This window comes from Microcaecilia unicolor, chromosome 10 (genome assembly GCF_901765095.1).
Source record: "Microcaecilia unicolor chromosome 10, aMicUni1.1, whole genome shotgun sequence".
Lineage (NCBI taxonomy): Eukaryota > Metazoa > Chordata > Amphibia > Gymnophiona > Siphonopidae > Microcaecilia > Microcaecilia unicolor.
Window position 1 is genome coordinate 78,151,658 of NC_044040.1, and position 14,142 is coordinate 78,165,799.

Consider the following 14,142-nt stretch of genomic DNA (forward strand, 5'->3'; position numbering starts at 1 on the left):
TATGTAATGAAAATGGAAGAATTTTATTTTAAATATAATGTCCATTTCAGCTCAGCAGGGACAACTCTCCAGGTAGATTGTAAAAGGGTCCTGGAACTGCTGAAAAGAAGATGTCCTGACCACTGAGGAAGCAGCTTTGACCATCCCCTTCCTCTTGATATGGGGCAAAGTGAGAAAAGGAAACAGAACAGCAGGTAAGACCAGCAAATAAATGCCAACCAGCTTCACGCCGCCATCTTAGCTCATCGCAATCAACAAGAGTTCTTTTAACAGATTCCTGTAATACTTATGCTGTTGTAGCTCATGTAATACAAAGGTAAATAGGCTGGTTGATTTAAGGCATTAGTCAATTAAATTCAATCTATGTTAAACTGCTGGGATATTACTTGCTTAAGGTGATTCAGAGAAAGGGACAACATATATTGCTAATATTCACCATTTTTCCGAGTCAAAAAGTATTGTGTGCCCCAAAGGCTACAATTGAAGCAGGGCATAGCCATACTTGACATTTTGGCAAGGGCACTAGGCATACAGGTGTGAGTAGTGCTTGATATACTCCTAAATAATGCCTTAGAGTATACATGATGATGGATATCTGATTATTTATTTATTTATTAGGATTTACTTACCGCCTTTTTGAAGGAATTCACTCAAGGCGGTGTACAGTAAGAATACATCAAACATGAGCAATAGGCAATTACAGCTGTAAAAATATTCAAATAACAATACTAAGTATGGCATGGAGGGGCATAATCGAACGAAAACGCCTATCTCCATGGGCGTTTATCTCCGAGAACGGGTCCGTGAAGGGGCGGACCGAACCGTATTTTGGGAAAAAATAGACGTCCATGTTTTATTCGACAATTTGTGAGCTGGGGTTTTTGTTTTTCAGCAATAATGGAAAATGAAAGCGCCCAGCTCAAAAACGAATAAATCCAAGGCATTTGTTCGTGGGAGGGGCCAGGAGTCGTAGTGCACTGGTCCCCCTCACATGCCAGGACACCAACCGGGCACCCTAGGGGGCACTTTTACAAAAAAACCCAAAAAGGTAAAAGAGCTCCCAGGTGCATAGCACCCTTCCGTTGGGTGCCAAATCCCCCTCAAAACCCACCACCCACAAGTCTACACCATTACTATAGCCCTAAGGGGTGAAGGGGGGCACCTACATGTGGGTACAGTGGGTTTGGGGGGCGGTGTGGAGGGCTCCCATTTACCAGCACAAGTGTAACAGGTAGGGGGGGATGGGCCTGGGTCTACCTGCCTAACGTCCACTGCACCCCCTAATAACTGCTCCAGTGACCTGCATACTGCTGCCAGGGAGGTGGGTATGACATTTGAGGGTGAACATAAAAAGTTGTGAAATGGCATATTTTTGTGGTGGGAGGGGGTTTGTGACCACTGTGGGAGTCAGGGGAGGTCATCCCCGACTCCCTCCAGTGGTCATCTGGTCATTTAGGGCACTTTTTGGGGCCCTATTCGTGGAAAAACAGGGTCCAGGAAAAGTGCCCTAAATTCTCGCTAAAAACGCATATTTTTTTTTCCATTATCGGCGAAAGGCGCCTATCTCTGATCGGCCGATAACCACGCCCCAGTTCCGCCTTCACCATGTCTTTGACACGCCCCCATCAACTTTGTCCACATCCGAGACGGAGTGCAGTTGAAAACGTCCAAATTCGGCTTTCGATTATACCGCTTTATTCGTTTTTGTGAGATAAACGTCTATCTCCCGATTTGGGTCGCAATATAGGCGTTTTTCTTTTTCAATTATAAGCTGGATGGTATACTACTTACAATCTCAACACAATACATAATAGAACATTTTAATTGATAGTGAAGGATAAAGCAAAGATGGAACATATAGACAGGTAAGAGAGTAAGAAGAGTTAGAAAGTAAAGTGACTAATTAAAAAAAAATTGCACATGAGGTCAGAGAGATGGTTAAATATTATCTCAGCTAGGGTAGGAGTGGATAAACATGTCCCGCTGCAGTAAGTGCAGCCCATGTCACTCCTTGTGTGTGTGAGACTAACAAGTTAGTTACTTCTTCCATTAAACGCTTGGTTGAAGAGTCACGTTTTCACCTGCTTCCTGAAGTAGAGATAGTTTGTTCTGTATTAACATATATCATATACACATGTATTGAAACTTTGGAAAAAACTGACATTTTTAAATAAAGTTGCATTATCCCCTAACTTAAACGTTGCCGTTATTATAAACTTGAGTCTGGTCAACCCACATTTCAGTATCCTGCAAAATAATTACTGCAGTGGCACATATCCTTCAACTTGGTTGTATAACAAATATAAATGCCTTATCAAGCTGCATTAATAAAATAAGTAAATACCTTTGAAGTCATTTCTTTTCCTCTGGATCTACTGATTTCTCTCCTTTCTGAGGCTGGCTTTAACCAGGTCAAGTCCCTGGAGTTCATGACAGTGTTCCTTCCACCCCCTTCTCCTTATGAAGGAGCACAAAAATTAAGGATTGTCATAGAGAAAAATCTTGGATATGGTCTCACTATGATAGCAGCTGAGAGGTATCCTTAGCAGTGCAGACAACATAACCAAGCAAACTGGATAGATGTTTTCTTCTACTGTAATTTAGTATGTTTCTGAGTTCACTGAAGGATGATGACCTGGGTGTTTTTTTGTTGTTGGATTTTTTTTCTTCTTCTTTTTTGTTGTTGACTCCAGTGACAATGTTTCCTCTCATCTTTGATATCAGGCCTCCCCCTTGCAAACACTATCCATGGCAAGTAAGTGTGGTATTCACCTGTGGCAGCTACCTCAGTTGAACTTCCAGGGCTTGGTTGTACACACTGGGCAAGGAGTAGATCCTAGAGCAGATACAGGGGAAGATGCTGGCCATGAATCAGACTGGAACTCAAGGAAAGGGCTGTCCCAGATAAGGAGAAATCTAGAAGATGGCAGCCGTACTCTATTGCAAGAAGCAGCAGAGATATATCTTTGTTGTCTCTTCGGGACATGTCTCCAAATTGATGAATTTTCCACACACCAAGACAGGAATGAATCTCACCCCTATGTCAACGGATATTTAAGGTGATAAGACTCAGATACACAAATACAGATGCATTTATCAAAAAATGTCTTCCATTCTTATCTTCTCCTTCCAGAAAGTGTCATAACCCAGAGCAGACATAATTGATCTCTTCCCCTGATAAGCATGCTGCAGGAGACAGTGGCCCCTATCCATAGACACATGAACCTCATTCTACCACATCACCTTGTATTTGTTTATACTGGAATTGGCGAACGCCTATACGGTACTATGTAAGCCACATTGAGCCTGCAAATAGGTGGGAAAATGTGGGATACAAATGTAACAAATAAATAAATAAATAAATACAGCAGTTTATTGTACCAAAGAGATTTGTACTGCAGTTTCTAAGGTAGAACAACATTTAAAGGCAACATATCAAAATGCATTTGAAATTTCTTTTTAATCAGACTAACGGCTCCCAACACAATTGGGAGAATTTCTGTTATCTTTCTAGTACATTTTTTGTCTCTTTTTGTACCTGAGTATTTCTTTTTCTCCACATATTGTATAGAATAATCACTGGTACCTCTATGCTCTTGTATAGGCGCATATCTCGACATCAGTGCTGTCTTCAGCTGTTTGTAGATTGTAATCAACAGCTACGTAGCAATGGAACTCCTCTTCAGTAACACCGGCTGGGATGTCAATAACCTCTTCATCTGACGCGTTTGCAACAGCTGCATCTATTTCGTCCCTCTCCACATCCTTAACAAAGCTTGCCTGCTTGTAGCAGTTCACAATGGTTGCCTCTGTAACATGATTCCAGGCTTCTTTCTGCATATGTAGGGAATCCAACAGTGATAGATTATGAGGCAGTTCAACAGCACGTTTACCCTTGGCAGTCTGGTCTTCCATAATGCTCATCAGACGACGTAGCACAAGTGCCCGATAATGTTGTTTGAAATTGGCTATTATGCCCTGATCCATAGGTTGGATCAGAGAGGTAGTGTTTGGTGGCAGGAAGACCACCTTGATGTTAGACAGCCTGACATCATCCCTGTGTGCAGCACAGTTATCACAAAGCAGCAAACTCTGACGCTTTTGTGCCCGCATTCTAGTGTCTAACTTCTTTAGCCACTGCTTCCAAATTTCCCCAGTCATCCAAGAATTTGCGATAGCCTCGTATGACACAGGAAGTCACTTAACTTTCTTGAAGCAACAGGGCTGTTTGCTTTTTCCAATGACGAGGGGTTCCAACTTCTCACTCCCATCGATATTGCAGCAAAAGAGGTTTGTCAGTCGGTCCTTCGATGTTTTACCTCCAGTAGTTTCGGCATGTTTGAATGCAAGTGTTCCATCAGGAATCGCTCACCAGTAGAGACCGTTTTCATCAGCATTGAAAATGTCATGAGGTGCAAGCTCGTTCAAGATGGTAGGAAGAACTGAAACAACCTAATTTTCAGCACCATGCTGTTTCTTGAATTTTATGCTGTTCCTTTCCTTCCATCTTTCCAACCATCCAACAGTGGCTTTGAATTCAGTCAGTCCAAGACTTTCTGCTACCTGGTTGGCTTTCTTCATAAGCAGTGGATCACTGACAGGAAACTGTCTGCTCCTGACCTGAGAAAACCACCGAAGAAGAGCATCTTCTACATTCTCAGCTTTTCTCGCCCGTTTTCGTTTCAGTTGTGGATTTGTATTGTTTTGCCAGTCTTCCAGAAGCTGGTCTTTCTGCTTCAAGACACGTGAAATTTGACTGGGATTGACACCATATTCTTTAGCAATAGATGCTTGACTTTGTTTTCTAATTTTTTAAGAACTTCTATTCGTTCAGCCAGTGTTAAAGTCTTACAGTTCCACCACAACGACAACCCTGGTGTACGCCCTAACAACATTCTTTCGCTTATTCTGCCTGTGGCAGTTAAAGAGGCAGTAAATTTGAAATCTTGTTGGTTGTCACGCACCAATCGGCTTCCATATTACATGCGCGCACTTATGTGGAGTCTTTCCTGCAGAGGAGCAGTCTGGAACCATGCATATAAGCGAATCTTGCATTTATCAGTGGTGCGCTAAAACGAAGTTTGTCCTCATAGAAATTGATGGTGCCAAAAACAGGACCAAAGTACGGCATGCAGTTAAACAGAGCATGCTCTTATCCGACGTGCACTTAAATGGAGTGCACTGTATATATATATATATATATATATATATATATATATATATCTCCAGATAAAATTACAGAACTACAATAGTGTCCTGAGAAGAAATTACCAACAACAGCTATATTTGTCTAAAGGCCATGTTATAACCAACCCTTCACTAGCAAAAGATCATAAACTGGCTAACCTTGAACCATAAAGGAAAGCCCCTCCTCTCACCCTAGTAATATGCAGTTTCAGTGTCCAGATGAGGTGATGAAATGGTTCCTCTTCAGGGCTCGAGATGATCCCAGTGAGCCCTCTGACAATATCAGGTATAGTTCGAGTTACCCTTGCTCTGCAAAGCAGCTGGATACTCAGTCTGTTGGAAGCTGTGGATCAGATCCTGAGTTCTTCCTTGTGCTGAACTTAGCACAGAAAGATACAGTTCACAGGTATCCTGGAAATTCAGTCTTTCTCAGAGAAGCATATTCCATCAGATCTTCTTCTCTTCTCCCTTGCTCTCCTTCTCCTAGCCCAACTCTCTCCACCAGTCCAGTACTGGCACTGCCCTCTAGGATCCCAGGTGATGATCCGGGACCAATCAGGAACCATATACCTCTGTCCAGCAGGTTACCTATGGTCACCACAATAAGGGACTTTTGGGCTTCCAGCAAGACCATCTTATCAGTAGTATTCTCACCAGCAGGGTAAACAACAAGTATTACCTCATTCATGTTTTGCAGTGCAAAATGCTCCTCCACAGTTTTGCATAAGAGAGACTGGAAGTTCTGTGTCTCTGAACCTCTCTCCTCAGCAGCTCCCCATGAGATAAACTGGAGGCTAGTGCAAATAAACAGCATGTTCTTCGATGAAGTCAGCAAGCACAGCTCTGCCAGGAAGAATGCAGAATCCATGCTGGTATTGTTTACGAAAGATGGTAGGTCTGAGAGCTGGTTAGGCCATGAACCAAAGATGAGATACAGTGGATACCCATACAATGCATGTAAGTGGACACATACGCATCTATATGATAATATTCTAAACGTTTACACCTATAACAAAAATACAGCATCTCTTGCCCAACTAGGCCCATCAGTCTGAACTGTGTAAATCAGGGGAAGGGTGGGGGAACACAATAGTGCTAATCAATATTACCCCCACCCCCCCTTAGCACTAACACCAACGAAACATGATAAAAATCTGGATACCCCAGATCCATCAGATCCAGCCTATATCACCTTACATCAGGCTTCAATAAAGGATCAGGTTTTTACTCAGTCAGCCATATCTCCAAATACTCTGCTGCCTTGGCAAGGCCCTGTTATGCCCCAGCTTATCCTACCTAGGAATCTTGTCATTTTTTCCATCACATTAAAAATGGATCTGAAAGTCTCCTCCAGATTACTTTATTGCTAAGAATCAATCTGGGGATGCTCAGAGGCAGCCCGAAGCAGGACCGGAGACCTCTGGATCCAAATTTAATATGAACTTTAATGCTAATCCATGTTGGCACAAATGATACTGCCAGGTACCCCTCTAAAAATATTAAAAGTGACTCTGGGAGACAGAATGAAGCAGACAGGTGCACAGGTGGTGTTCTCATTGATGCTCCCTATTCAGGGTAAAGGCCAAGGCACAGAAGCTCATAACTGGAGATGAATATGTGGCTGCGCAAATGTTATCATCAAGAGCATTTTGGCTTCCTGGTCCATGGGATACTTTTCAAATGGCTGGTGTGCAAAATGGTATCCATCTATCAAGGGTTTTCAGCAGAAGACTAACCTACTAAAGAGAGCTTTCAACTGGAATTGTTGGGGTAAGATGATCAAAGCCACAAGGAAAGTACAAGCCCTCACGTAAGTGAAGCATTGGGGCGTCTGGAAAGCAGTATATACTAATGTCTGAAGATGGTGTGATTTAACATTCTGACAGGTGTGGAGAGGGTTCATTCAAAAGTGGAGGTTCTAAACTTCAACAAAACTAACTTTATTCAGATGGGGGATTACCTCAAGGAATTGCTGTCTGGATGGGAACATCTGGAAGAAGTTTCAAAGCAGTGGGCAAAACTAAAAGGAGTTTGTTAGAATTCTGGATTTCTGTCCCAATAGTGAGCCCCTGGGCCATCATTGGCTCTGAGCCCTGGAGGTATGGGAACTCCATGGATGGCAGACAGTGACCTCCAGACTGGATTGGATACTGGATATCCAGCAGAAGAACCACAGAGTTGAAGGCTGCAAATCAGAAGACTAGAACTCAGGAGCAGAGCTGCACACTGGAACTCAGGAACAGCTGAGGGCTGGAACTCAGGAACAGCACTGGGGCCAAGCAACTCACAGCAGAAGAGTAAACATTGTGAAGGCAATGCATGAGTGTCCCATGGTTCCTTATAAAGGTCCTCATTGATGTCATGGGCTCTGGTGCCCAGGAATGAGGCTTAGACTACACTGAAGGAGGCAGAGCACCAGGAAGAAGCAAGACTGCTGAAACACCAGAGTGAGGCTTGAATAGTCCCTGGAATGATGTTAGAATGCTGGGGCATCAAAGTGAGGCTTGGGACACAGGGGAACTGGCAGCAGAGGCATCAGTGCAGGGAGGAGGCAGTCCTGAGAAGCCATGGAGTCTGACCACTGGAAGGAAAGGCAAGTATGGATGCAGGGGCATGTCCACAGCCAGGACAGAATTATTATAAGGGCAACAAACTTTTTTTGTAAGGAAAGTAAATAAAAGAGGAGGAAAAGGAGGCTGCTTTGTACTCAAGAGTAGTAGCCAAAAAGGTAAGGAAAAAGAGGTTAGCCTTTGTAAACTACAAGAGATCGCAGGAAGAGGAAGACAGGCAACAATATCTGAAAAAGCTAAGAGAAGCTGGTAGAGTAGTCAAGAAAGCAAAGATGCAAATGGAAGAAACAATAGTCGATACGGACAATGAAGGGACAAGACATTTTTTGATATATATGTTGGCGATAGGAAGAAGTGCAAAAGTGTCATCATGAGACTCAAAAGTGATGGGGAGGAACATGTAGACGCTGCTAAAGATAAGGAGAAATTGCTTAACTAATATTTTTGTTCTGTGTTCACAGTTCACAGTTGAAGGGCCGGGATTATGACTGCAGAAGGCACACACAAATAGGAATAGAGGAGTGGCTGTCCCTGAACAATTTTCATAGGACTGTGTTTGTGAGGAGCAGGCTAAATTAAAGTGGAAAAAACGATGGTGCCAGATGGCATACATCCAAGGCTACTGAAGGAACTTAGGAAAGTTGCAAAAACTCCACTGGCTGACCTTTTCAATGCTTCTCTGGAGTTGGAATTGGTCCTCTCATTACCTCTCGCCTTGACTACTGCAACCTACTCCTCACTGGTCTCCCACTTAGCCACCTATCCCCCCTTCAGTCCGTTCAGAACTCTGCTGCACATCTTATCTTCTGCCTCAACCGATACACTCACATCACCCCTCTCCTCAAGTCACTTGATTGGCTTCCGATCAGGTACCGCATTCAATTCAAGCTTCTGCTACTAACCTACAAATGTACTCGATCTGCAGCCCCTCCTTACCTTTCAACCCTCATCTCCCCTTACGTTCCTACCCATAACCTCCGCTCTCAAGACAAATCCCTCCTTTCAGTACCCTTCTCCACCACCGCCAACTCCAGGCTCCGCCCTTTCTGCCTCGCCTCACCCCACGCGTGGAACAAACTCCCCGAGCCCATACGTCAGGCCCCCTCCCTCCCCATCTTCAAATCTCTGCTTAAAGCCCACCTCTTCAATGTCGCCTTCGGCACCTAACCTCTACACCTCTACCCAGGAAATCTAGACTGCCCAACTTGACATTTCGTTCTTTAGATTGTAAGCTCATTTGAGCAGGGACCGTCCTTCTTTGTTTATTTTGTACAGCACTGCCTAACCCTAGTAGCGCTCTAGAAATGTTAAGTAGTAGTAGTAGTAGTCCTCAAGGACTGGAGAAGAGTAGATATGTCCCTCTCCACAAAAGTAGAATAAGAGGTTGGGAGCTACAGGCTGGTAAGTCTGACTTCTGTGGTAAGTAAATTAATGGAAAAACTTTTAAAATAAAGAACAGTAAAGTTTTTGGAATCCAATGGATTACAGAACCTGAGGCAACATGGTTTCAGTAGAGGCAGGTTTTGTCAGACAAATCTGATTAATTTCTTTGACTTGGTTACCAGAGTTGGATCGAGGAAAAGTGCTGTTTGTGGTGTATTTAGATTTTAGCAGAGCTTTTGACATGGTTCTGCATAGACAACTAATAAATAAACTGCATGCCTTCAGTATGGGCCCTAAAGAGACTATCAGGTGAATTTTTGAAAGAGAAGGGCGCCCATCTTCCAACACAAATTGGGAGATGGGTGTGTGCTTAGGAGATGGGCATCCTCGGCCGATAATGGAAAAAAGAAGGGCGTCCCTGACGAACACTTGGCTGACTTTACTTGGTCCATTTTTTTTCACGACCAAGCATCAAAAAGGTGCCTGAACTGACCAGATGACCACTGGAGGGAATCGGGGATGACCTCCCCTTACTCCCCCAGTGGTCACTAACCCCCTTCCACCCTCAAAATAATCTTTAGAATACTTTTTGTCAGCCTCTATGCCAGCCTCAAATGCCATACTCAGGTCCATCACAGCAGTATGCAGGTCCCTGGAACAGTTGTAATGGGTGCAGTGTACTTCAGACAGGCGGACCCAGGCCCATCCCCCCCTACCTGTTACACTTGTGGTGGTAAATGTGAGCCCTCCAAAACCCACCACAAACCCACTGTACCCACATCTAGGTGCCCCCCTTCATCCCTAAGGGCTATGGTAGTGGTGGTCAGTTGTGGGTTTTTTGGGGGGGTTGGGGGACTCAGCACCAAAGGTAAGGGAACTATGCACCTGGGACATTTTTCTGAAGTCCACTGCAGTGCCCCCTAGGGTGCCCGGTTGGTGTCCTGGCATGTCAGGGGGACCAGTGCACTATGAATGCTGGATCCTCCCATGACCAAATGAGTTGGATTTGGTCATTTTTGAGATGGGCATCCTCAGTTTCCATTATCGCCGAAAACCGGGGACGACCATCTCAAAAACGACCTAAGGACAACCATCTCTAAGGTTGACCTAAATTTCATGATTTGGGCGTCCCCAACCATATTATTGAAACGAAAGATGAACGCCCATCTTGTTTCGATAATACGGGTTGCCCTGCCCCTTTACAAGGCCGTCCTGCGAGGACACCCTAATGAAAATGTGGGCGCCCCGTTCGATTATTCCCCTCCACCTGGTTTAGGAACTGGTTGAATGGAAGGCAAGAGTGTAGTGACAAATGGAGCTGATTCTGAGGAAAAGGATGTTACCAGTGGTGTGCTGCAAGGTTTGATTCTTGTACTGGTTCTTTTTAACATTTTTGCAAGCAATTGCTGAAGGACTGTCTGTGGTGGTGTGCTGGAGCTAGCTCGCACCGACACGCACAAGCCCCTTGTTAATTTTTAAAGAATGTTGGGAGCCACTTGTTAAACTTTAACAACTGGCTTCCAAAATTTGGGCTCAGGTCCCTTCTCAGCATCATTATCCTCCTCCTTCCCTGTGGCTTGCTCCAGTGGCATAGTTACAGGGGGCCTCAGAGGACCAGCCCCCCCCCCCCCCCCATTTCTTTCTCAGGCCCCCAGCGATAGTGGCCAGCCAGGTGTTTTTTTTTTTGCTTTTTCGGGTTTCTTGCTCCCTGTCCCCACAGTCAGACAGCTGAGCTCTCCCTCCCTTCCTTCGTGTCCTGCCAGCTATCTCTCCTCCCTGATTCCAGCAGTGAGCCACAGCATGAGCAGTGCTGAAGACAGCTGAAGACAGCTGTCCCAATCTCGTCGCTGCTTCATCCTGCCTTTTCAACTTCCTGTAAGTGGGACAAAGCAGCGAGATGGATCAGGGCAGCTGGAAGCAGCTATCTCCAGTGCTGCTTGCGCCACTGCAGCTCCTTGTGACCTTGGGCAAGTTACTTAACTCTCCATTGCCCCAGGTACAAAAAACTTAGATTGTGAGCCCCCTAGGGACTGAGAAAGTACCTGTATATAATATGTACAGCGCTGCGTACCTCTAGTAGCGCTATAGAAATGATTAGTAGTAGTAGTAGTAGTACTCACTGCTAGAAACCGGAGAGATAGACGGCTGGGCCCGAAGGAAGGGAGAGCTCAGATGCCTGTCTGCAGGGACAGGGAGCCTCAAAACAAAGCAACCAAACCTGTGAGCTATTTCTTCCACGTTCTTGTTCTTTATTGTTGGTACCATTTTTATTTGATCCCACTTATTCAAACACGACAGCTTGTGCAGCATATGGATGTACACACAGAGGAAGTATAAAAATGGAATAACTTTTCATAGGTAGAGTAGTAATTTGTTATAAATTGTAATCAGTGTGTCATTTAGAGGGACTGGTCATAGGGATACCCTAGCATGTGTTGTATTTATGCAGAGATTTATTTTTCTCCTGGTAAAGGGCCACTAAAACAGAAATCATATAAGAATCAGGTGTTCAACATTCAGAGTTAAGCAAAGGTATGCCTAGCATGCCTGCATGGTGGAAGAGGCAGAGAGAGGAATGCATTGCCCCCCTTAGTCCACCCCAGTCCCCCCCCCCCCCCCCCCACCAGAATTGCAGGCCCAGAGAGAAAGCCTGTTAAAAACTTTCCACCACTGGCTGTCTGGTAGGGTTTGCTTCCTTGCAGACGATACCAAAACCTGCAATAGGGTACACATCCCCCATGATATGGGTAACAGGAAGGACTTAGTGAAGCTAGAGGAATGGTCTAGAATTTTGCAGCTTAGATTTAATACTAAAAAATGCAGTGTCATGCATTTGGGCTGCAAAAAAAAAAAAATCCAAGGAAATAGTACACTTTAGGGCAGTTTCCCCCCCCCCCCCCCCCGGTCCTAGAGGCGCTCTAGACAGTCATGTTTTCAGGATATTCACGAGAGAGATTTGCATGCAGTAGAGGTAGTTCATGCAGGTATGTCTCATTAATATTCATTGTGGATATCATGAAAACCTAACTGGCTGGGGTGCCTCCAGGGCCAGGTCTAGGAACCAATGGTTTAGGGGATAAAGAACTTTTGTACACGAAAGAGGAGCTAGACTTGGGTGTGATTGCATGTGATGATCTTAAGGTGGCCAAACAAGTAGAAAAGGCAATGTGAAAGCTAGAAGGATGTTTGGGTGTATAGGGAGAGGAGTGGTCAGTAGGAAAAAGGAGGCAATGGATGCCCCTGTACAAGGCTCTGGCGAGACTTCATTTAGAATACTGTGTACAATTTTGGAGACCACACCTTCAAAAAGATATAAACAGGATGAAGTCAGTCCAGAGGGCGGCTACAAAAATGATCAGTGGTCTTCATCATAAAATGTATGGGGGCAGACTTAGAGATCTGTACGTATATTTTGGAAGAAAGGTGGGAGGGGGAAATATGACAGAGACATTTAGAGGGGCATAATCAAACGGGGGCGCCCATCTATAAGGGTGCCCATCTATAAGGATGGCCCTGTAAAGGGGTGTCCCCGACCGTATTATCAAAACAAGATGGGCGGCCATCTTTCGTTTCGATAATACGGTCGGGAACGCCCAAATCTCAACATTTGGGTCGACCTTAGAGATGGCCGCCCTTAGAGATGGCCGCCATTGGTTTTCGCCGATAATGGAAACTAAGGACGCCCATCTCAAAAACGGCCAAATCCAAGCCATTTGGTCATGTGAGGAGCCAGCATTTGTAGTGCACTGGTCCCCCTGACATGCCAGGACACCAACTGGGCACCCAAGGGGGCACTGAAGTGGACTTCAGAAATTGCTCCCAGGTGCATAGCTCCCTTACCTTGGGTGCTGAGCCCCCCCCCCCTCCCCAGGTCCGCCTGCCTGAGGTACACTGCACCCACTACAACTGCTCCAAGGACCTGTATAGTGCTGTGATGGACCTGAGTATGGCATTTGAGGCTGGCATAGAGGCTGGAAAACAAGTATTTTAACCTGTTTTTATGGTGGGAGGGGGTTAGTGACCACTGGGGGAGTAAGGGGAAGTCATTCCCGATTTCCTCCGGTGGTCATTTGCTCAGTTCGGGCATCTTTTCACAGCTTGGTCATGAAAAAAAATGGACCAAGTAAAGTCGGCCAAGTGCTCGTCAGGGCCGCCCTTCTTTTTTCCATTATCAGCTGAAGATGCCCATCTCCTAATCACACCCCAGTCCCGCCTTCGCTACCCTGCTGACATTGCCCTGTGAACTTTGGTCGTCCCCGCAACAGAAAGCTATCAAGGGTGTCAAAAAATCGGCTTTTGATTATGCCGATTTGGGCGGCCTTGCGAGAAGGGCGCCCATCTCCTGATTTGTGTCGAAAGATGGGCGCCCTTCTCTTTCGAAAATGAGCTGGTTAAATGCCTATGCGGCATAAATGCATAGGAGGCAAGTCTCTTTCAATTGAAAGGAAGCTCTGGAATGGAGGGCAGTTGATGAAGATGAAAGAGAATAGACTCTGAAGTAACCTGAGAAAATACTTCTTTACAGAAAGGGCGGTGAATTCATGGAATGGCCTCCCGGTGGAAGTAGTGGAGACAAAAACAGTATCTAGAATATGGAGAGAAGATGGTAATGATGGGCAGACTGGATAGGCCATGTGGAGGGGCATAATCGAACGGCGCCGGCCAAATAGATGGCCGGCCATCTTTTTGGCCAGCGCCGGAAAGAGCAGTCTTGAACCATATTATCGAAAAAGATGGCCGGCCATCTTTCATTTCAATAATACGGTTGGGGCCGGCCAAATGTCAGAGATGCCCGGGTTTGAGATGGCCGGCATCGGTTTTCGCCGATAATGGAAACTAATGCCAGCCATCTCAAACCCAGGCAATCCAAGGCATTTGGTCATGGGAGGAGCCAGCATTTGTAGTGCACTGGTCCCCCTCACATGCCAGGACACCAACCGGGCACCCTAGGGGGCACTGCAGTGGACTTCAAAAATAGCTCCCAGGTGCATAGCTCCCTTAC